The sequence below is a fragment of the Lathyrus oleraceus genome, chromosome 5 (assembly GCF_024323335.1).
Source record: "Lathyrus oleraceus cultivar Zhongwan6 chromosome 5, CAAS_Psat_ZW6_1.0, whole genome shotgun sequence".
Lineage (NCBI taxonomy): Eukaryota > Viridiplantae > Streptophyta > Magnoliopsida > Fabales > Fabaceae > Lathyrus > Lathyrus oleraceus.
Window position 1 is genome coordinate 422,157,971 of NC_066583.1, and position 22,107 is coordinate 422,180,077.

Genomic DNA, 22,107 nt, shown 5'->3' on the forward strand with positions numbered 1-22,107 from the left:
ATACTTCGATTTCTTTGTGCATCATGTCATGAAAAAGAGTCGTCATTGCCCTCTGATAGGTAGCACCAGCGTTCTTCAGCCCAAATGGCATCACCTTATAGCAAAACGTGCCCCAAGGTGTAATGAATGTCGTCTTTTCCATGTCCTCTGGCGCCATCTTGATCTGATTATACCCAGAAAAACCATCCATGAAAGAGAATACCGAGGATTGAGCCGTATTATCAACCAATACATCAATGTGAGGTAATGGGAAATCATCTTTCGGACTCGCCCTATTCAAATCCCGGTAATCGACACACATTCTGACTTTTCCATCCTTCTTCGGCACAGGAACGATGTTGGCCACCCACGGTGGATAACTGGTAACAGCCAGAAAACCTGCATCCCACTGCTTCTGAACCTCTTCCTTGATCTTAGTTGCCATGTCGGGACTCGTTCTACGAAGCTTCTGCTTAACCGAAGGACATCCTTCCCTAAGAGGTAATCGATGCATCACAATGTCTGTATCTAAACCAGGCATATCTTGGTACGACCAGGCGAACACTTCCACATATTCTCTCAGCATCTCAATCAGCCTCCTCTTGACAGAGTCCTCTAAAGCAGCCCCAATCTTGATTTCCTTTTTATCGTCCTCAGTACCCAAATTAATAGTTTCCAACTCCTCCTGATGAGGTTGGATGACCCTTTCCTCCTGCTTCAGTAATCTGGCCAATTCTGCAGGGAGTTCACAGTCTTCCTCACTCTCCTCTTCAGCTTGGTAGATGGGATTATCGAAATCATACTGAGCCATAACAGAACTGTTCATAGTGAATGCCATAAGATCGCTTCTGCATGTTTAATGCTTTGTTTTAGAAAAAGAGTTCAAAAAAGTCACAAAAAACAAAACATTGCCATTTTTATTGTTTTGAAAAAAGGTGAGAATGAAAAATAGAAAGACAGGGATCACAAAATTTGTTCAAAAAATGTCCTTCATTAATGATAATCATTAAAACATGATGAGGCCCTACAAAATGAATCACTACGCCTTGGGCAGAACGTAGGATTTTCATGCAAAATGACAAAACAACAGAAAATTACTCTGTCAGAAGAGTAACTTGAACCACTTCTTCAGCCGTCCAATTGTTGATAGACCCCCCTGGTGCACACGGGCGAACCCAGTTGTCCAGATCACAGTTACTGTCACAGTCTTCACTACCGGTTGCAGAGACGTCGCCATGATTCATCAGCCCAGCGCTGGTAAAGGTACTTGGACCCGCTTGACCATTTTGCTCTGCTCGGAGAGGCTCATAACCAACACCAAATTTGTCTTCTTTAACAGGCAAGTCCACCATCTTGCCCCAGCCTTCAGCTTTGCCAGAATCAACAACCTCCTTAGCCTGCTTGTAAGAAGCAATTGAAACACCCGGCTTCTTCTGCGCAGCATACGCCACCTTCTCAAGAGCCACAGTCTCAAACGCCTGGCATAAGGTTTCGTGGATCTCGCCATCCACCTCAACATACTTGAACGAGGATAGATGACTCACCAGAATCTCTTCTTCACCGCACACAGTCACGATCTGACCGTTCCAGACATACTTGAGCTTTTGATGGAGAGTCGACGAGACCGCCCCTGCTGCATGAATCCACGGACGCCCCAATAAACAACTGTAGGCGGGCTGGATGTCCATAACATAGAAGATGATATCAAAAACCTCAGGACCTATCTTCACAGGCAAGGTAACTTCCCCACACACAGAACGTTTGGATCCGTCGAAAGCACGAACGATCAGGTCACTGGGATTAAGCACAAACCCTTCCGCATCAATCTTCCTCAGAATCTGCTTAGGCAACACATTTAACGACGATCCGGTGTCTACCAATACGTGAGACAACACTGCCCCCTTGCACTCCATGGTAATGTGCAAGGCTTTGTTATGGTTTCGCCCTTCAGGTGGTAAGTCCAGGTTGGTAAAACCCACACCATGCCTGGTGCTCACATTGGCCATCACACCCTCCAGTTGATTGACAGAAATTTCCTGAGGCACGTAAGCCAGATTCAACATCTTCAGCAAGGCATTACGGTGTGCTTCAGAGCACATCAACAGTGAAAGTATAGAAATCTTGGACGGAGTTTGATTCAACTGGTCTACAATCTTGTAGTCACTCTTCTTGATTATTTTCATGAACTCCTCCACGTCCTTCTCAAATGATCCCTCAGGCGCTTCTTTCTGGACAGGTTCTTCCTCAACCACCGCTTGCTTACCCTTTGCTTTGGCGAGAGCTTCAGCATTATTGTCCCTCAAAGGCTGCGGTGCGAACAGACGACCGCTTCTGGTAAAACCTCCTGGACCCCCTACATTATCCACAGCCGGACCAACAGTTGCAGGAACTCTATTTGGTAAACCAATTGTCACTGGAGTTTGATTCACTGGTCTTGTCTGACTTTCAGCCCTTCTGTAATTGCGGTGAGCATTATCATACTTCCACGGCACGGCTCTACTATTCTCAACAACCCTTCTTCCATGCGCAACGATAGTAGCTGGCACACTGATGGTTACAGGCACGGGAATGGTAACTGGGGTACCATTTGCTGCAGGTGCACTGACAACCCTTTGTCCACGTTCTTCAGACGGTTTAAAGTAAATGGTGATAGTTGACGCTGTTCCACGATCTTTTACAGCCCTACTGAATTGCAAACAACCTTCATCCATCATACCCTGGATACCGGTCCTCAACTGGTCGCAACCATTCTCAGATTCTGCACAGCCCACACAATCTTCATCACAGCCCGGGTAGACACCCCCATTCAGCAGACGACCCTTCACAACTAGCAGAGAAGTCTGAACATCATTAACATTAACAACCAGATCTTCAGCTTCTTTCCCTTCAATATTGTTCACTCTATGCCCACCGTGCTGAGGCATAGGGTTGTTTACGACGTTGGGCACTGGAGCGAAGTTGATCGCCTTGGCATCGATCAAATCTTGAACCTTGTGCTGGAGAGCTCGACACTTCTCAGTATGGTGGCCTGGTGCCCCAGAATGAAAGTCACAACGGGCGTTGGCGTCGTATCCAGGAGGCAATACTGTAGGCGGAGCCATTGTACGCATCTCAATCATCCCCAACCTGAGTAGTTCGGGTAGTAGCTCTGCGTAAGACATAGGCAGAGGATCAAATTTTCTATCAGCCTGTAACTTCTGCCTAAGCTGATAAGGACGTTGCTGTTGTTGTTGTTGTTGCGGTTGTTGAACTCTTGGTTGTTGTTGTTGACGAGGTTGAGGTGCCGGAATAGTCACTGCAGCTACTGGACGATATTGATCTCTGTTAGCATTTGTTCTGTACACACCCCCTCTGTGCTGTACAGCATTGGTCTCTCCTTCTCTACGGCGAGGTGCCTCAGAGAAGGGTTTCTTTAATGAAGACGAGGAACCAGCATCATGGATCCTACCAGCTTTGATTAGACTCTCAGTCCTCTCTCCACAAATGACAACATCAGAAAAACTACCGAACGGGCAGCTCCCCATCCGGTCCATAAACACACCTTGAAGAGTACCAATAAACATGTCTGTCAACTCCCTCTCCAGCATAGGGGGTTGAACTCTAGCAGCCAGTTCACGCCACCTCTGGGCATACTCCTTGAAGCTTTCATTGGATTTCTGACAAAGACTCTGCAGCTGAGTCCGGCTCGGTGCCATGTCCATGTTGTGTTTGTATTGCCTCAAAAAGGCCTCACCCAGATCCCTCCAACAGCGGATAGAATCTCTTTTCAATTCCATATACCAGTCCAAAGAAGCCCCAGATAGACTGTCTTGGAAAAAATACATCCACATCTTTTCATCATCAGTATACGCAGAGATCTTTCGATAATAAGCCTGCACATGGGTGCGAGGGCAAGAAGTACCGTTGTATTTGTCGAAGGACGGTGCTTTGAACTTGTGAGGGATTCTCAAGCCTTCAACCAACCCCATATTAGTAACATCAAAACCGAGAGAGTTCTGACTTTCCATAGCACGGATCTTCTCAGCAAGAGCTTCAACTTTACGATCTCTCTCATTAACCCTTCCCAGAATGTCTTCGTCTTCACTGAGCAGAGAGAACAAATCCTCTTGTCTGTCAACAATCGGAACGGGGTTACGGGCCGGAGCACGGACTACTCTGGCATTAGCGGCATCTGGAACAATAGGTTGACCGTTGATTCGAATACCCCCCAACTCATCACCTACAGCATAGTTGTTGACGGGTACAGCAGCAGCAATATTGTTATCATCGACTGGGCCTCCCTCTGGCGGAGCATGGTTGATCGGTGGATTTGCAGCCTCTTGTCTCTGAACCATAGCTCGAAGCTCTTCTTGACCTTGCGCAACCCCTTGCATCATATTCATAAACTGGGCCATGCTAGCCTTCATCTCAGCCAACTCAGCTTGAAATTGATCCATACTTCTCTGTTGATTCAGTCTTGTTGAGTAGCGGTGCGGACGTTGATCAGCTATCCTGCCTAAAACAGGAACCCGAGAGTGAGAAGTCACGATCAAGAACACCTGTTATGCAAAATGATATGAGTATGATGCTAATGATGCGTATGATGCACATGATATGCTCATTTCTCAGGCATTCAAAGAGCCTGACCCATCCTGAAAAGATGGCAACCTGCAGCAACAAGAGAGCAAAACAGATACAAGGAAATGCTGACATCCTTATACATACATAAGGGTAAAAGGCATACAACCGATGTCAACAGAATATCTGAGTAAACAACGTACAAAGAAAAAGAATCCCATCCAACAAGCCTGGAGGTGACTCTCAACAAAAAGATCCAAGAGATGGCTTACACGCAAATGAATCCCATCCAACAAGCCTGGAGGTGATTCTCAACAAAATGCAATCACAGATACAAACTAAGACAGACGGTCTTCCGGAATGAGGGTCTTTAGGTAATGGCACTGGTCGATCAACAGTGAGCATTCTGAACAATCTGGTAGAGGGGTGATCTTCTCTTTCAACTGTCTTCTGAGCTCCAAGACTTCTCCTCCAAGGTGGTCCTCTGATCTCTGTCTCAACTCTACTTCCTTCTTTAACTGGATGTCTTTATCTCTGAGTTGCTTCTCCAAGTCTCTGATTTTCTTCTGATAGTTGGCTTCTGCTCTCTGCAGTCTCAAGCGCTCCCGGTGTTCTGCATCTAACATAGACTCCATCTCCTCATATGACCTCTTCTTACCTCTTGCTCTGCTAGCATCCTCTCCTTGCACCTCCCTGAGTTGATGGGCCAAGTGCAGCTTATCAGCTTTTGCTTTGTACAGCTCCATCTGAGTGTCTTGCTCCTTCTCTCTCAAACGGCGGTTCTCCATTAGGGCTTGCTTATAGTGTTCAGCAGACACACTATCAGCAAGGATCAAAGGTGGTTGCTCCTGCAACGGCTCCATCCTATCATAGGGTAACAACAAAGTTTCCACTCTCTTCTTGACCCAATCAGTGTAATCGGGCATAGCAATGGCAAACTTCTTCCCCAAGACAGATCCATCCTTCACACCAATAGACTTCCAAGCTCTCCCTATCTGCTCCAATCTAACAGGGTCATCCTTCTTCTCGAAACAAAAACTCTCAGCTATCTCTGCTTCGAGCGGTCTTTCACTCATAACAAACCCTAGCTGGCGAAGAGAAAGAACTGGGTTGTAATTGATGCAACCCTTAGTCCCTACGAGTGGCACATTACGGAATCCTCCACAGCTCATAATGACGTTACGCACATCCATCCGGTAAGATTGCCACCTGATATCATAGGAGGTAAGAGACATAACCCTCTGAGTCCACTTCAGAGTGCCCTGGGTATCCACAAATGGTCCACTGGCTGGCAGAAGAGACATGAACCATTTGAACAGAAGAGGCAGGCAGCACCTGATGGCTCCTCCCTTACCATGCCTGCTGTGAATGGCATAGTAAGTATCTGCTAGAAGGGTAGGGATTGGATTCCCTCTGATGAAAATGCTGATAGCAGTGAAGTCAATGAAATTTGGCATACTGGGAAATAGGATGATACCATAGATCATGGCAGCTAACTGTGCGTGAAAAACTTCCCAATTCCCCTTTTCTGCTTCAACTCTGGCTACTCTCAACAGGAACTTCAATGGTAGACCTACAACCTCTCCACAGGGCTTCCAATTCTCACCAACTTCCTCAACACTCAACCGGAGAGCTCTGGCAATCAATCTGAAGTCGACCTCCTTTGGGACGTCCAAGAAGGGAGTCTGATGCTGAATAGGGATACCTAACAGGATAGAATACTCCTCGAGAGTAGGTGCTAACTGGTAATCCTGGAAAGTGAAGCATCTGAGCTCTGGGTCATAAAACTGTAGCAGTGTCTGCAGAGGCACCGGATCCACTACTGTCTTCAGTACTGTCAAGATATCTCCATACCGCCCAACAAAACTCTTCAGTCGATCGTCTGTCACGAGATCCACTACCGCCCAATAAAACTGTAGCAGTGTCTGCAGAGGCACCGGATCCACTACTGTCTTCAGTACTGTCAAGATATCTCCATACCGCCCAACAAAACTCTTCAGTCGATCGTCTGTCACGAGGCTACCCAACTCAAATAGCGGAGTCAACGGCTCACGGTGGAAACTGTAGGAACAGGTCTTTCGCTTTGGCTCTGGGACTGTTGCCATCTCTATCAGTGAACAAGCTCTGGAATGTACCTGAGAAATGATATGCATGCAGGGATTAGTTTTTTTTTCTTTTTTTTCTTTTGATTTTTTTTTTTTATATATATTTTTTTCAATGCGTTTCTTTTGAAAAATAAATATGCTATGATGCAAATGATGCAGACTGGACTGGCTGGTTGTGCAAACTCTGATACTAGGTCGAAGCTCCAGTCAAAATCGGAACATAAATCCCACTTAAGGTTAACTGAACACTGTCTGAACACAAAGTCACCATCAGAACCAAGTCACCAACAGAACCGAGTCACCAACGGTACCTGTAATAATGATCATTCCCTCCCCACTCACGGGTGTAGTCTAGGCCAGGGTAAAGCTTGAGAGAAACGCAGCATAAATAACCTTTCGCAGAATACTGTCATATACACACCCGAAGTATGTAACGACAGCATCCCACCAGGGTCTGAACTGCTCGTGATATCAATGTTCCGCTAAGTGGCGCCATACCACCCGCTTCCCATGAATCACTCTATTCCTAGGTATCCTAGATTGCACTCATGGTCTGGGTATTGGACCTTTTACCTCAACTGACTCTTCCCCCCCTCACAGAGAGAAACAAACAACCAGCCAGGTGAACAGATGAATAAATGCAAACATTAATGCAAACATAGATGCAAACAATAGACAATGAATGCAAACAGTAAATAATGAATGCAATAAATAAACACAGCACAAAGCAACCAAAACCCTAACCTAGAGAGCGCTAGGAGAGACTCGCTCAGGGAAGATGGACCAGCATAGGTCAACTTCTCTATATCCCCAGCAGAGTCGCCAGCTGTCGCATCGCGCGAAAAACCGGCGGGAAAAGAAAGAACAACAGAGCCGCCACCGTGCGTTATTTATCCCAAAAGAGGGAAAGGAAACGCTCAGAGTAAACCTGGGAAAGAACATGGTCTCGCGACCAAAGAGAATGGGTCGGGAGTCGGTTATGCGAAGGGAAGGTATTAGCACCCCTACGCATCCGTAGTACTCTACGGGATCCACGCACACTAGAAAGGAAATTGGTTGCTAAACACTGCTCAAATATTCACACACACTGGCTGAAAGAAACGAAAGAGACTGACTGAAACTGGACTCGGCAGGATGTCGCATCCTGGGCCTACTTAGTCTATCAGGCATAGACATCAGAGTCGAAGTAGTTCGGACTAGGGAGACAAAACATGCTCGCTAGGATGTCGCATCCTATGCATACGTATCTTCTCGGACGAAGAGAAGAATCAGAGCATTCGTAGCTCGGCTGACACGCACACAAACAAACACACACAGGCAAACGTGGAGCCCGACTGCCAATCACTGGACTTATGTCAGCATCCGAACCTAAACACACGCAAAGAGGCAAACGTGGAGCCCGACTGCCAATCACTGGACTTATGTCAGCATCCGAACCTAAACACACGCAAAGAGGCAAACGTGGAGCCCAAATGCCAATCACTGGACTTACATTGACATCCGAACCTGAACAACACAACAGATAGATAGGGAGTCGGGGACTCAGCCTATAACTGTCAAACACACACAAACAAGACAGACAGCAAATGCTAAGGAGTCAGGGACTCGAGCTTAGCAAAGGTCAGACAGCACACACAAAAAGAAAGAAAAGGCGCCCGGAGAGATCAGCTCAATCTCCTGCCTACATACTTCATCTGGTATGAAGATCAGGGCGATGTAGTTCCCCTACGCAGGGACAAAGGACCTAGCCTAACCAGATAACAGAGGGAGACACAACTCTAGGGAGACTACGACTCGAGCCTAGATGTTGTCATGCAAAGTCAACCCTAAGTTATGGTTTCTAGCTAAATGGCACAAGGGCCAACCTATCCTAAGCATGGCTCACACAGGAAGCAAGCCACACGCACTTAACTTGCACAGGAAGCAAGCCAAGCAAAACCTAACTTGCACAGGAAGCAAGTCTAAACTAATCCTAACTTGCACAGGAAGCAAGTCAAACTATCCTAACTTGCACAGGAAGCAAGTCAAACAAACCTAACTTGCACAGGAAGCAAGTCAAACTATCCTAACTTGCACAGGAAGCAAGTCAAACAATCCTAAGCACAGATAGCACACGCTATACACAAACAAGTGGCTCAAACAAGGGTTAGGTTTTAGTCAAGGGGTCATATCGACCTCAACAAACAAACCTCTGGAACTGGGTGAATGTTGCTCTTAACCTTGCCATTGAGGGGCTAAGGTGAAGCAGATGAAAGGATGAAGTGAGGATGAGACCTCACAGCTCTTATCCCTGGCCTGGGAGAGCTCAAGACAAGAATGTGTGGGTTCAGAAAGTGGGAACCCTTCTACACATTTGATACTGACTCAACTGTACAGTTGTACAAGATCTTGGGTTTGTATCTGCAATGCATCAACACAGTGGTGTGAGCAAGGCAGATGACACACTGAATAGTGGGGGATAGATTGCATATCCCTACCTTCCACCAATTGCCTCTTCACTTAGGAGGACTTTGACTCTATGCAGGGACAAAAGTAAACATCCACAAACATTGCCTCTTAAGGAGGACTTCAGACAGTTGCCTGGCCAAGTAACAGGCCAGGTCTTCCAGACTACATGGAGTAAAAGAGATTATACCTCAAGCAAGTTGCTAAAAAGCAAAGCAAAGCAAGTTCAGAGAACTTAAGCAACTAAGGTACCTGAAAAAGTCAAACCAATCAGTAAACGGTTTCAAAGTTAAAACCAAAAGGAATGGATAAACAGTCAACCACAGAAGGTCAACTGTGCAAAGTAAGACTCAAACACATGAGTCACCTACAAAACAAAAGGTTAGCACAATATAGACAAACAAACATCAATCAAATTGGTATGATCTTGGAAGCACTATGCTCAACCTGAAACAGATGAACTCAACATAAGTCCAAAGGACCACTAGGGCTAGCCTAGGGTCAAAGATGAAAGAAAAAGTCAAGGCAGCAAGGAAAAGTCAACTCAAAGTCAAAGTCAACCAATTAGAAAGCAATCACAATTGGGCCCACAATCATATCATGCATCATTATCATTTCATGAACATTTGAAATCAAAGTAAGGCAAAGGAAAGCATACAAAAGTCAACAGAATGCCTTGCATCAAAAGTCAACCTAAACAATCTCAAAAATCATCAAATAAATCACACTCAATCCTAACATCTAACATGGTAGACATGTAAAATTTCATGGCATTTGGATGAGAGGAAGGCAGTCAACTAAAAGCATGAAGTCAAACCAAGTTCAAGCATGTACAAAGAAAGTCAACAAGCATGTGTCAACTTCAAAAAATCATATCAAATTGAAAACAGATGAGAAATGAATGAGATTAACACCAATGCAAAGCTTGAGATGTCTAGTTATCACATATGAAATTGCATGATCATGTGATATGTTATGAGAATTTCCCAAAAGATTTGGCAATGTATAGCACAAAAAGTCAACAAATGACCAAGCATGGAAGAAAATTCACAATCAAATGGAAAACAGCAAGATTAATTCCAAGAAAATTCATACATGAAATAGACATACAAAGGATCATTCATGCAAAAAATGGGGTCAATTGGATGCAAGGAAGCATGTGAACAAAATTAGGGAAAATGCATGATCATGGTATGACACCAAATGTGACACATAACTTCAAAAAATCATATCCAGCAAACCACAAATGGGAAATCCACAAACTTTATATCAAAATGAAGGTGAACATGTCTAGTTTCATCACAAAAAATTTCAAAGGCAATGGATATGTCATGAGTATTTCACAATTGAAATGGTAAAGGGTGTCATTTTGGCATACATGTTGGGAAAACAACTATCATTTAAAATCCAGCCACTGAAAAATTAATTAAAATTCACAATAAAATACTAGACTCATTTGTGATCATCATGCAAAAAATTTCATAATTTTTGGAGTTAAAATGAATTTAAAATGAATTATGGAAGTTGATGAACATTTGGATGAAGTATGGGCAAAATGCATGGCAAATGGGGTCAAACCAAGTCAACCGATGGCATAAGTGTAATTACCCGCCTCACTAATCCAAACGACACAGTTTTGGGGAAGGAAATGAAATGTTCCTATTGGCTCTCAGCCAATGGAACAGTGCACACGGCTAAACAGCTCAAATTTCTGGTTTTTCACATAAACCCTTAGGGTTTCTAACAGCATGGCCAAGGCATTGCTCAATGTTATCATCATCATGAAACAAAACAAACAACAGCATGGCATTGGTATCATGTTCAGCTTCATCAATCAATCAAAACCAACAGCAACATGTAGCAATGATCAAACAACAAACCAGCATCCATGACCAAATACAGCAAACAACAGCATGTGAATTTTATAAACAAGTTTAAAGTTTTCAATCAGCAGGGCAAATGCAGCAATGGTATTCAACATTTGGTTCACCAACATCATCATCAATTGAAATTCCAGCAAACCAACAACTAACATGGCAATGGTAATGTTCATTCAACAGACAACAACAGCAAGACCAAGCAAGTTTCTGGGTTCAACAGCATGGTTCATCATGTAATCAACATTGAGGTCATGGCAATCGAAATTCCAACAACATACAACTAACATGGCATTGGCATAGTGGATCTCAAGCAATATCAACCAACAACCAAACAAACATAAATCATAGAAATTCTGGGCGTGGCAGGGTTTAACAACAGCAGGATTCATTTGTCATCATGTTATCATTATCATAAAACAAAATCGAGCAAGCAATCACAACAGCCTGGTAAGAACTTCATCATGCAGCACCAACCAATAAACAAAGCAAAACATGGATCATGGGAAATCTGGACAGAGCTGGGTTTAGGCAAACAGCATTCAGTCATCAGGGAAAGACCAATCTCAAGCAACATTATGCGAACAGCTAGGTAATGGGACAACAATGTTCGTGCACCATTCACACAACAATAAACCAATCACTAAACAAGTGCACTTCTGGTCAGGTTAAAATGATTTAAAACAGCAGCAGGCATTGGCATGGCCTCAATGTGCAAACAACAACCAAACAGCAGCACACCACATATTTCACATGGATTTTTATAGGCATATTCATGAGGTTCGAAACAGCAGCAAGGTTCATGTTATCAGAACAAAATTCGACCAAGAACAAAAGCATAGCATTATCAGTCAAAATGAGCACTAACTCAAAAACACCAACATCAGAACATCATTAACCAACAACAAACATAAGCATAATCATGGGAGAAATTCTGGACAGATTCATGATTCAAGCATAACAGCAGGGCATTAGCAGCATCAATTTCATGTTTATGGTTCATCAACATCAAACAAGTTTCAAGCACAAACACACAATGTCATGGCCTTAATGCTCATGTAGCAACATAATACAAACAAACTGAACATGAGTCATATGGATTTCTGGGCAGAGTAGGTTTAAACCATAGCAGGATTCAACATCAATGTGTAACTTGAAATTTCAAAATGTGCAGAAATCCAAATCAAGTAAGCCCATAGCATCAGCACATATCAAACAACAAGAATGCATCATCAAAGTTCATTAAAACACTTCCAGCAAGGCAAATCGAGCAAAAGTTACCATGAACACCAAAAAATGAAATTCAATTTTCTCTCAACAGAATCAACCATTTAGCATAATATAAGTTGCAATAAACTCATCATGGCAAGGACTATACATGGCATAGCATGGTTTGATGAAAAGGGAGGGTCGAGCACTTACTTGTTTTGGAAGAAAAACGAGCTGCAGTGTTGGTTTGGTGGCTGCAAGCTCAAATAGAAGTCCACTATGCTTTGGAATGAAGAAAACTTGAAGAAACTTCAGCTCAAACTTGCTTGGTTCCACTCTAAATCCGAACTGCCATGGAAATGCCTTGAAGAAACAGAGCTTGAAAAGGAACTTCCAGATGGTAAGTGATGCTGCAATAGGGCCCCAAATGATGTTTGGATGATGGAGGAACAAAGGCTTGTTCGAGGGTCTTGAAGGGTTTGGCAGAAAAGTTCAATCGAGCCAAAATGCAAATGAGAGAATAGTGTATTTTTTTGGTGTGTGGCTGTGAAAAACTAGGGTTGTAAAACCAGAAAAATGAGACTTAAATATCATATGTTTAGGGTCTGCTAATGATATGTTCAGCTGGTTTTTGTTTAATGACAGGAAAATGGTGTTTCTATTTGCTGTTATGTTGGTTTGTGGCAAGGTTTTATGAGAAGCAAATGCCAAAGTTTTTTTCTTTCCTCTGCTGCAGCGTGGTGACAGACCTTGGAAGAGAAATGCCAAAGTGTTTTTGTGGTATGCTGCTACTTTCAAAATGGTGACAGGATTGGGAGGGTGCAAAGGCCAGGTTTTGAAAGTGTGGAAAATGAAGATTGCTCGGTGGTGGCTTTATGGTGTGGCGGGGTTTGTGAAATGCCAAGCAAATAGCAAGGGTGAAGCTTTAGAATGCTGTACGCAGATGGATGCAAGTGGCCAGGCTTTGGTTGGAAATGCAAGTGACTCAGGTTTTTTGATTGCCAAGCAAGGTTGGGTTATGCTGCTGCAGGGTTTTGAGAAGCAATTGCCAAAGCTTTCTTTTTTTCTGCTGCAGTATGGTGGCAGACTTTGTTGATAATGCCAAGCCAAATAATCAGGTCCAGTTTTAGAGAGTGTGTGGAATTGTGGAGTTTGGCAGAATTTTCAAATGCAAAATCAAAAATGGCCAGGTGAGAGAGTGAACCCTTGTGCATCAGTCTGTTTTGTTAGAATGAGAATGCCTTTTTTTCATTTGCCTTGGCCAAAATGGTTTTTGTGCCATGCTGCCCCTGCTGCTACTGTCATGACAGAAAAACATGGCCTGAATTCTGCTGCTCTCAATATGGCATGGTATGGTTGTCCTTTAAGTGCACAGCATGGTGTGTTTTTGAGAGGAATGTCAAGAGTGTTTGGTCTGTGGTTGCTTCAATTGGATTTCAAAAGGACAGAAGGAATGCATAATGCCTGCTGGACAGTACAAGGCATGGCCTCATGTTGGTTTTTGACTGCAATATTAGGCTTCACATTGCATTTCAATTGACAGCAGACCAAACATCTCCATGCTGTTTGCTGTTGCTTCAATTTGAGGAGGAAAATGCTCAGTCAAAATGAATGAAGCCCCTTTGGTTTTTTTCTATTATGTTTTGACAGAAAATGAGTTTTTATCAAGTCACAAACAAGGCCAGGTTAGGTTTGGTTCATGGTGAGTCTTGCAAGTGGGAAGGGTTTCTTTGGGAATTCTTTTTACAGAAAATTGCAATATGCCAAGTCCTCCATGAATGAGTTCTACCTGTTCTTTTTTGTTGTGCCAGCTTTCTTTTGTGTATCCAAAATGACAGAAAAAGTATGTTATACCATGCTGCTAGGTCTACTTTTGGACAGTACACATTAAGGTGTGGAAGCATGGATGGATGGTTGCAAAGTACTTTCACTTTCCAAATCTTAAGCAAGTGAGGCATGGCTATATGTACAATTGGTTATTTGGCTGCATAATGAGGCTCTAAGGACAGAAGAAATGCTGCATAATTGCTGTCCTATTGAGGTACAAGGCAAGGCATGGTGGAAGCATAGACAAGTATGGTGCATTTGTACCTTTCTTACAATTCAAGCAACCAAGCAAGATTCACATGTTCTGCATAATTTGGCTTTGCAAACACACTTAAAATGATATTTATGAGCTGTTCCAATTGGCCAAATGTTGAAAAAAAGTTTGAGTCAAAAAGTCAACTCTTGGTCAAACTTACATTTAAATGAAAAAGGTCAAAATATGCCATTTTGATTGGTGAAGTTTTGGCTCATGAAACTTATATTTTTGGAAAGAGGGGATCAAATGTGACTTGTAGGAAAAAACCCCACCAAAATTGGCCAAACGGTTTGAGAGATATGGCCTTCTGAAGTTCAAGATTTTCTAAAATCGATTCGATCATAACTTGCCAACCACACATGGGAATTGAGAGTTCTAGGACTTTTTGGAAATGGGAGAACAAGATCTTCAACTTTCATGTTGGGCAAAAATTCATTTGAGGCTTGTATCATGATGTAAGTTTGAGGATCAAAACTTTCCATTTATGGCAGGTTTCAGTTACAGGCCCAGTTTCCATTTTGGGAAATTCATGATCTGGCTTCAAATTCTTCCATGATGGTGTTTGGCATGATGTATGATGACTATTTGGACATGAATGAACTCTCACAAACCAATTCCAATCATCCAATCACTGATTAAATGGACAGTTGACCAACAGTTGACTTTTAGGGTTTCTGACTGATTATGCATTGACTGATGACTTCCAAACCCTAATTCCTTGAGGACTTGACTTCAAATGATGTCCCAAGTTGTATGAACTCTTGATTATTGACCATGGTGCCCAAATTCCACAAGAATGACCACCATCCACTGCTTTGACTGACAGTTGACTTTCTTTGACTTTTGACTGTCTGTGTATGAACTGATGACCTCTGAGCCTTCAATCCTTGACCAAAATACTTCAAATAGACCTCCAAGCCATGTGAACTTGTTGCACAAACCCTAGGGCCTTGGTTCAGTTAGAAATTCCTTTGCTTGATTGGTTGACTGATCAGGAGATTAGTTTGACCTAATTCTTGATTGCTTGCTCTTGAGGCAACTGAGGGACAATGCAAATGCTATGCAATGGACCATGATATGCTATGACCTAGTATGAAAATGTATGTATAATGGTAGGTGCAAATTTGAGGTGCTACAGTATGATGGTGTGCGGATTATTGACTCTTGTGGCGAATTCTCCAATGTACCTCTTCTTGGTACATGTGGTGGGATTAACTACAATCCTGTTTTGGCACGTCGGCAGCTTGGGTTCCCCTTAAAGGATAAACCCAATAACATTCTGTTATAGGGTGTATTCTTTCAGAATGGTAAAGATCCCCAAGGCTTGAAATCTAGGATGGTCCGCGCTTGGCGCAAGATTCATAGGAAAGGAAGGAAAGAGTTGGGTCCTAAGAATTGCATCGCTTTGGAGCCTTACACTGTTTGGGTTAGGAAGAGGGCGTCTGAGTATCTCATGCCTTACGAGTATCCGAGACCTACACCTATGATTATGGCTGGGCCTTCAACCCTCCCTAATCAAGGAGTAGAGGAGTTGAGAGACGAAGACCATTCACGTGCCTGGATCCGTGAACGTGAAGAGTTGCTTCAGCAGATTAAGGAGAAGGATGCGTTGATTGAGTTTCTTGAGCATCAGGTTATTGATGACCCTGATGATGTATGGACTTCTCTACTTCCTCAGTCTTCTAAGTTCTGGAAGAGGAGGTATGATCGACTCGCCAAAGAGAAGGTCGATATGGAGGCAGCCTACGAGAGGGAGGTGAAGAGGCTTCGCGCATCTTATCTTCCTGTGTCCCGAGCTTTAGATGATTGTTTCTAGGGATCCATAAGACGATTATTTTCCTTTTCTCTTGTATATGATTGATGATGCTGCACTTCTTTTCCCTGATATTATTTGATGAGATATTTCCATATGTGATAAAATGCTTAATATTTCCAGAATTTGCAAATAAAACACTAAATTTCCTTTGAAATAAAAAACAAATCATATGCACAAACATTGCATGCATCATATGCATAAGTAGGTTTTGTTTCCGCTCCCTTGCCCTGTGGTCTAACTTTGTGTCCTTCATTTATTTTGAAGACAAGCTGACTCACCGGTACTACACTAGAGCCAACAGTCTAGGACTGATGGATCACTTAGAGCAAGAGAACCGAGAGGCTCTGCAGAAAGTTTTGGATGTGGCATATGTGGATCACGATGTCACTTTGGAGAAATTCGATAGCATTGTTGCAAACATTACTGCTTGCAACAACCTGAGCTTTTGTGACTCTTATCTCCTTGAGGAGGGTAGAGACCACAACTTGGCTTTACACATATCTATGAATTGCAAAGACGACGCCATGTCCAATGTGTTGGTCGACACCGGGTCATCATTGAACGTATTGCCAAAGTCCACTCTCTCAAAGCTATCATATCAAGGGCCTCCCATGAGGAAGAGTGGAGTAGTTGTGAAGGCTTTCGATGGGTCTCACAAACCTGTGATTGGGGAAGTTGATCTCCCAGTCAAGATCGGACCAAGTGATTTCCAGATTACCTTCCAGGTTATAGACATTCACCCATCGGATAGTTGTCTCTTAGGCAGACCATGGATTCACGAGGCAGGCGCCGTGACGTCCACCCTACACCAGAAGCTGAAATTTGTGAAGAACAAGAAACTGGTAGTGGTAGGGGGAGAAAGGGCTCTCCTGGTTAGCCATTTGTCTTCCTTCTCTTATATAGATACTGAGGTTGAAGTTGGAACTCCTTTCCAAGCTTTATCTATTGCTAAGCCTATTGAGAAGAGAACTCCTTCATTTGCTCCCTACAAAGATGCAAAGTTGGCCATTGAGCGTGGTGCAACCACGGGTTTAGGAAAAATTATTGAGTTAGAAGACAACGAGTCCTGGGCTGGCATAGGTTTTTCTTCTGGTACTTTCAACAAGCAAGGGTTATTCAAGAGTGGAGGTTTCATACACACTGGTCTAGATGAGGAGGCTACTGCCGTTTTAGAAGAAGATGCAGAGGATTCTGGCAATTTCATCATCCCTGGAGGGTCTGCAACAATTGGGTCGCTGTGGATATTCCAACAGTTGTCCATAAGTCAACGTAATGATCACTTTGTTTAAAAACCCTTCTCCCATGCCAAAAGGAGGAGTGATAACATTGTTGGCAACATAAATACAAGGATATTTTCATTCAATAAATTCATGTTAAATGTTTGTTTTTCCCATTTATTTTCCATTTTTGTTTTTGCATGAAATTGGTGATCACATAAAACCTCAAAATGGAATAAAATCAATGTTTTCATCTACATAATGATTTGCCTTGTTTGAATTCTAAATCTTTTCATATCCAAAATCATTATGCAGGTTGATTTCTAAACCTATTTAACATAATGACCCAACACCATCTCCCAATTTTGAATTCCCTATATTTGAGGCAGAGGAAGATGATGTTGAAGAGATTCCTGATGAGATCACCCGGCTACTTGAGCATGAAGAGAAGATCATTCAGCCGCATGTTGAGAATCTGGAAACAGTCAACTTGGGGTCTGAAGATTGTGTGCGAGAGGTAAAGATTGGGGCACTTCTGGAAGAATCTGTTAAGAAGGGGTTGATTATGTTGCTACGAGAATATGTTGACGTCTTTGCCTGGTCATATGAAGACATGCCTGGTCTAGATACTGATACTGTGCAACATTTCCTACCTCTAAAGCCTGAGTGCATGCCTATAAAGCATAAGCTCAGAAGAACTCATCCTGATATGGCAGTGAAGATCAAAGAGGAAGTTCAGAAGCAAATTGATACGGGGTTTCTGGTGACTTCTACATATCCTCAATGGGTGGCCAATATTGTGCCCGTGCCTAAGAAAGATGGAAAAGTCCGGATGTGTGTGGACTATAGAGACTTGAATAAAGTTAGTCCGAAAGATGATTTCCCTCTACCACATATTGATATGTTGGTAGATAATACAGCTAAATTCAATGTCTTCTCGTTTATGGACGGATTTTCCGAATATAATCAGATTAAGATGGCACCCGAGGATATGGAGAAGACAACATTCTTCACACCTTGGGGAACATTCTGTTATTGAGTGATGCCCTTCAGTTTGAAGAACGCCGGAGCCACGTATCAACGAGCTATGACTACCTTGTTCTATGACATGATGCACAAGGAGATTGAGGTGTACGTTGATGATATGATCGCTAAGTCAAGATCGGAGGCTGTACTCCCAGTAGAGGTGGAGATCCCATCAATGAGAGTCTTGATCGAGGCCAAGTTGACTGATGCTGAATGGGTTCAGAGTCGTTATGACCAGCTAAACTTGATTGAAGAGAAGAGATTGACTGCCATGTGCCATGGTCAGTTATATCAGCAGACAATGAAGAAAGCTTTTGATAAGAAGGTCAAGCCTCGTGTGTTCCGAGAATGTGACCTTGTGCTCAAGAAAGTCTTGTCTTTCGCGCCTGATTCCAGGGGCAAGTGGACTCCAAACTATGAGGGTCCGTATGTTGTTAAGAGAGCCTTTTCAGGCAGTGCTTTGATACTTACAACTATGGATGGGGAGGATTTCACTCGTCCTGTGAATTCAGATGCAGTCAAGAAATACTTTGCCTAAAAAAAATAAAAAAACTGAATAGCTCGCTAAGTTGAAAACCCGAAAGGGCGGCTTAGGCAAAAATGAGCGTCTCGGTGGATTGAAAACCCGAAATGGCGATCCAGGCAAAAGTTAGAGACACAAAAAATATATAATAATGATATATGTATCCCGCTAGATTGAGTACCTCATCCTGGGGCAATCTAGGCAAAAATTAGGGATTTGGCAAGTAACTGCATCCTGACAAGACTTTGTTCTACAAGTGTCTTCTGTTAGAGATCCTTGCTCATTATCAGCCAAAGCTTCAAATACATCGGATTCAGAATTGGTGGAGAAATGATCATTATGTTCAATGTAGCCCTTTTCCAATATATATCACCAATTTCAAATTTGTAAAGATCTATGGAGTCTTGCCATTCGCAAACTACCATTCTATCAAATAATTTGAGCCTTTTATCCAATTATTTGCACTCTTATAAGTTTCTATTCAACAAATGTTTTGCATGTTTTGATTAAGAAAATATCATTGTTTTAAACGATAAAATTTTTTATAATTTGTTTTTAAACAAAGTGAACATTCACAATGACGAAATGATACTTAGGAGATCCTCAGTGCTCCCCCAAGGGTGGTACGATCCCCAACAGTGTAAGATTTTTGTCCATATTCCTGGCATGACTGTATCTCCTCCCTCCGGAACCCCTTGTGGTTTATCCTACCAAGTGGATTGCTTGTTGAGAGTCACCTCTCTTCCCTTCAGCAGAGTAGCAATCTTCCTTCCTCAGCAGCTTGGATCTCTTTGAGCAAGAGCGGTATTTGGTGATTGATCCTGATAAATCCTTTATCTCCTCGGATAGATTCCCCAGTTGAGTTGTTGGTATGGTGGACCTTGTCTGTGATAACTCTCGTCCCCAGCTGGAATGATTGATGATTCATCCCCTGCAGAGTTCTTTGCTTCCTGGTATCTCTGATCCCCAGCAGATTGGATACTCTCCGATGAACTTGGCTTTCTCTCTTGAGATGTAGTACCGGGTGGTTGATTCCTGGACCTGGTTGTGTTAAATATGTCTATTTGTCAACATACATCATACATAAACCACGCGCATACATGCATATTTATAACATTCAGATATTCATGTTGCATTCTTTGCTCCCTACAAAGATGCAAAGTTGGCCATTGAGCGTGGTGCAACCACGGGTTTAGGAAAAATTATTGAGTTAGAAGACAACGAGTCCTGGGCTGGCATAGGTTTTTCTTCTGGTACTTTCAACAAGCAAGGGTTATTCAAGAGTGGAGGTTTCATACACACTGGTCTAGATGAGGAGGCTACTGCCGTTTTAGAAGAAGATGCAGAGGATTCTGGCAATTTCATCATCCCTGGAGGGTCTGCAACAATTGGGTCGCTGTGGATATTCCAACAGTTGTCCATAAGTCAACGTAATGATCACTTTGTTTAAAAACCCTTCTCCCATGCCAAAAGGAGGAGTGATAACATTGTTGGCAACATAAATACAAGGATATTTTCATTCAATAAATTCATGTTAAATGTTTGTTTTTCCCATTTATTTTCCATTTTTGTTTTTGCATGAAATTGGTGATCACATAAAACCTCAAAATGGAATAAAATCAATGTTTTCATCTACATAATGATTTGCCTTGTTTGAATTCTAAATCTTTTCATATCCAAAATCATTATGCAGGTTGATTTCTAAACCTATTTAACATAATGACCCAACACCATCTCCCAATTTTGAATTCCCTATATTTGAGGCAGAGGAAGATGATGTTGAAGAGATTCCTGATGAGATCACCCGGCTACTTGAGCATGAAGAGAAGATCATTCAGCCGCATGTTGAGAATCTGGAAACAGTCAACTTGGGGTCTGAAGATTGTGTGCGAGAGGTAAAGATTGGGGCACTTCTGGAAGAATCTGTTAAGAAGGGGTTGATTATGTTGCTACGAGAATATGTTGACGTCTTTGCCTGGTCATATGAAGACATGCCTGGTCTAGATAGTGATACTGTGCAACATTTCCTACCTCTAAAGCCTGAGTGCATGCCTATAAAGCATAAGCTCAGAAGAACTCATCCTGATATGGCAGTGAAGATCAAAGAGGAAGTTCAGAAGCAAATTGATACGGGGTTTCTGGTGACTTCTACATATCCTCAATGGGTGGCCAATATTGTGCCCGTGCCTAAGAAAGATGGAAAAGTCCGGATGTGTGTGGACTATAGAGACTTGAATAAAGTTAGTCCGAAAGATGATTTCCCTCTACCACATATTGATATGTTGGTAGATAATACAGCTAAATTCAATGTCTTCTCGTTTATGGACGGATTTTCCGAATATAATCAGATTAAGATGGCACCCGAGGATATGGAGAAGACAACATTCTTCACACCTTGGGGAACATTCTGTTATTGAGTGATGCCCTTCAGTTTGAAGAACGCCGGAGCCACGTATCAACGAGCTATGACTACCTTGTTCTATGACATGATGCACAAGGAGATTGAGGTGTACGTTGATGATATGATCGCTAAGTCAAGATCGGAGGCTGTACTCCCAGTAGAGGTGGAGATCCCATCAATGAGAGTCTTGATCGAGGCCAAGTTGACTGATGCTGAATGGGTTCAGAGTCGTTATGACCAGCTAAACTTGATTGAAGAGAAGAGATTGACTGCCATGTGCCATGGTCAGTTATATCAGCAGACAATGAAGAAAGCTTTTGATAAGAAGGTCAAGCCTCGTGTGTTCCGAGAATGTGACCTTGTGCTCAAGAAAGTCTTGTCTTTCGCGCCTGATTCCAGGGGCAAGTGGACTCCAAACTATGAGGGTCCGTATGTTGTTAAGAGAGCCTTTTCAGGCAGTGCTTTGATACTTACAACTATGGATGGGGAGGATTTCACTCGTCCTGTGAATTCAGATGCAGTCAAGAAATACTTTGCCTAAAAAAAATAAAAAAACTGAATAGCTCGCTAAGTTGAAAACCCGAAAGGGCGGCTTAGGCAAAAATGAGCGTCTCGGTGGATTGAAAACCCGAAATGGCGATCCAGGCAAAAGTTAGAGACACAAAAAATATATAATAATGATATATGTATCCCGCTAGATTGAGTACCTCATCCTGGGGCAATCTAGGCAAAAATTAGGGATTTGGCAAGTAACTGCATCCTGACAAGACTTTGTTCTACAAGTGTCTTCTGTTAGAGATCCTTGCTCATTATCAGCCAAAGCTTCAAATACATCGGATTCAGAATTGGTGGAGAAATGATCATTATGT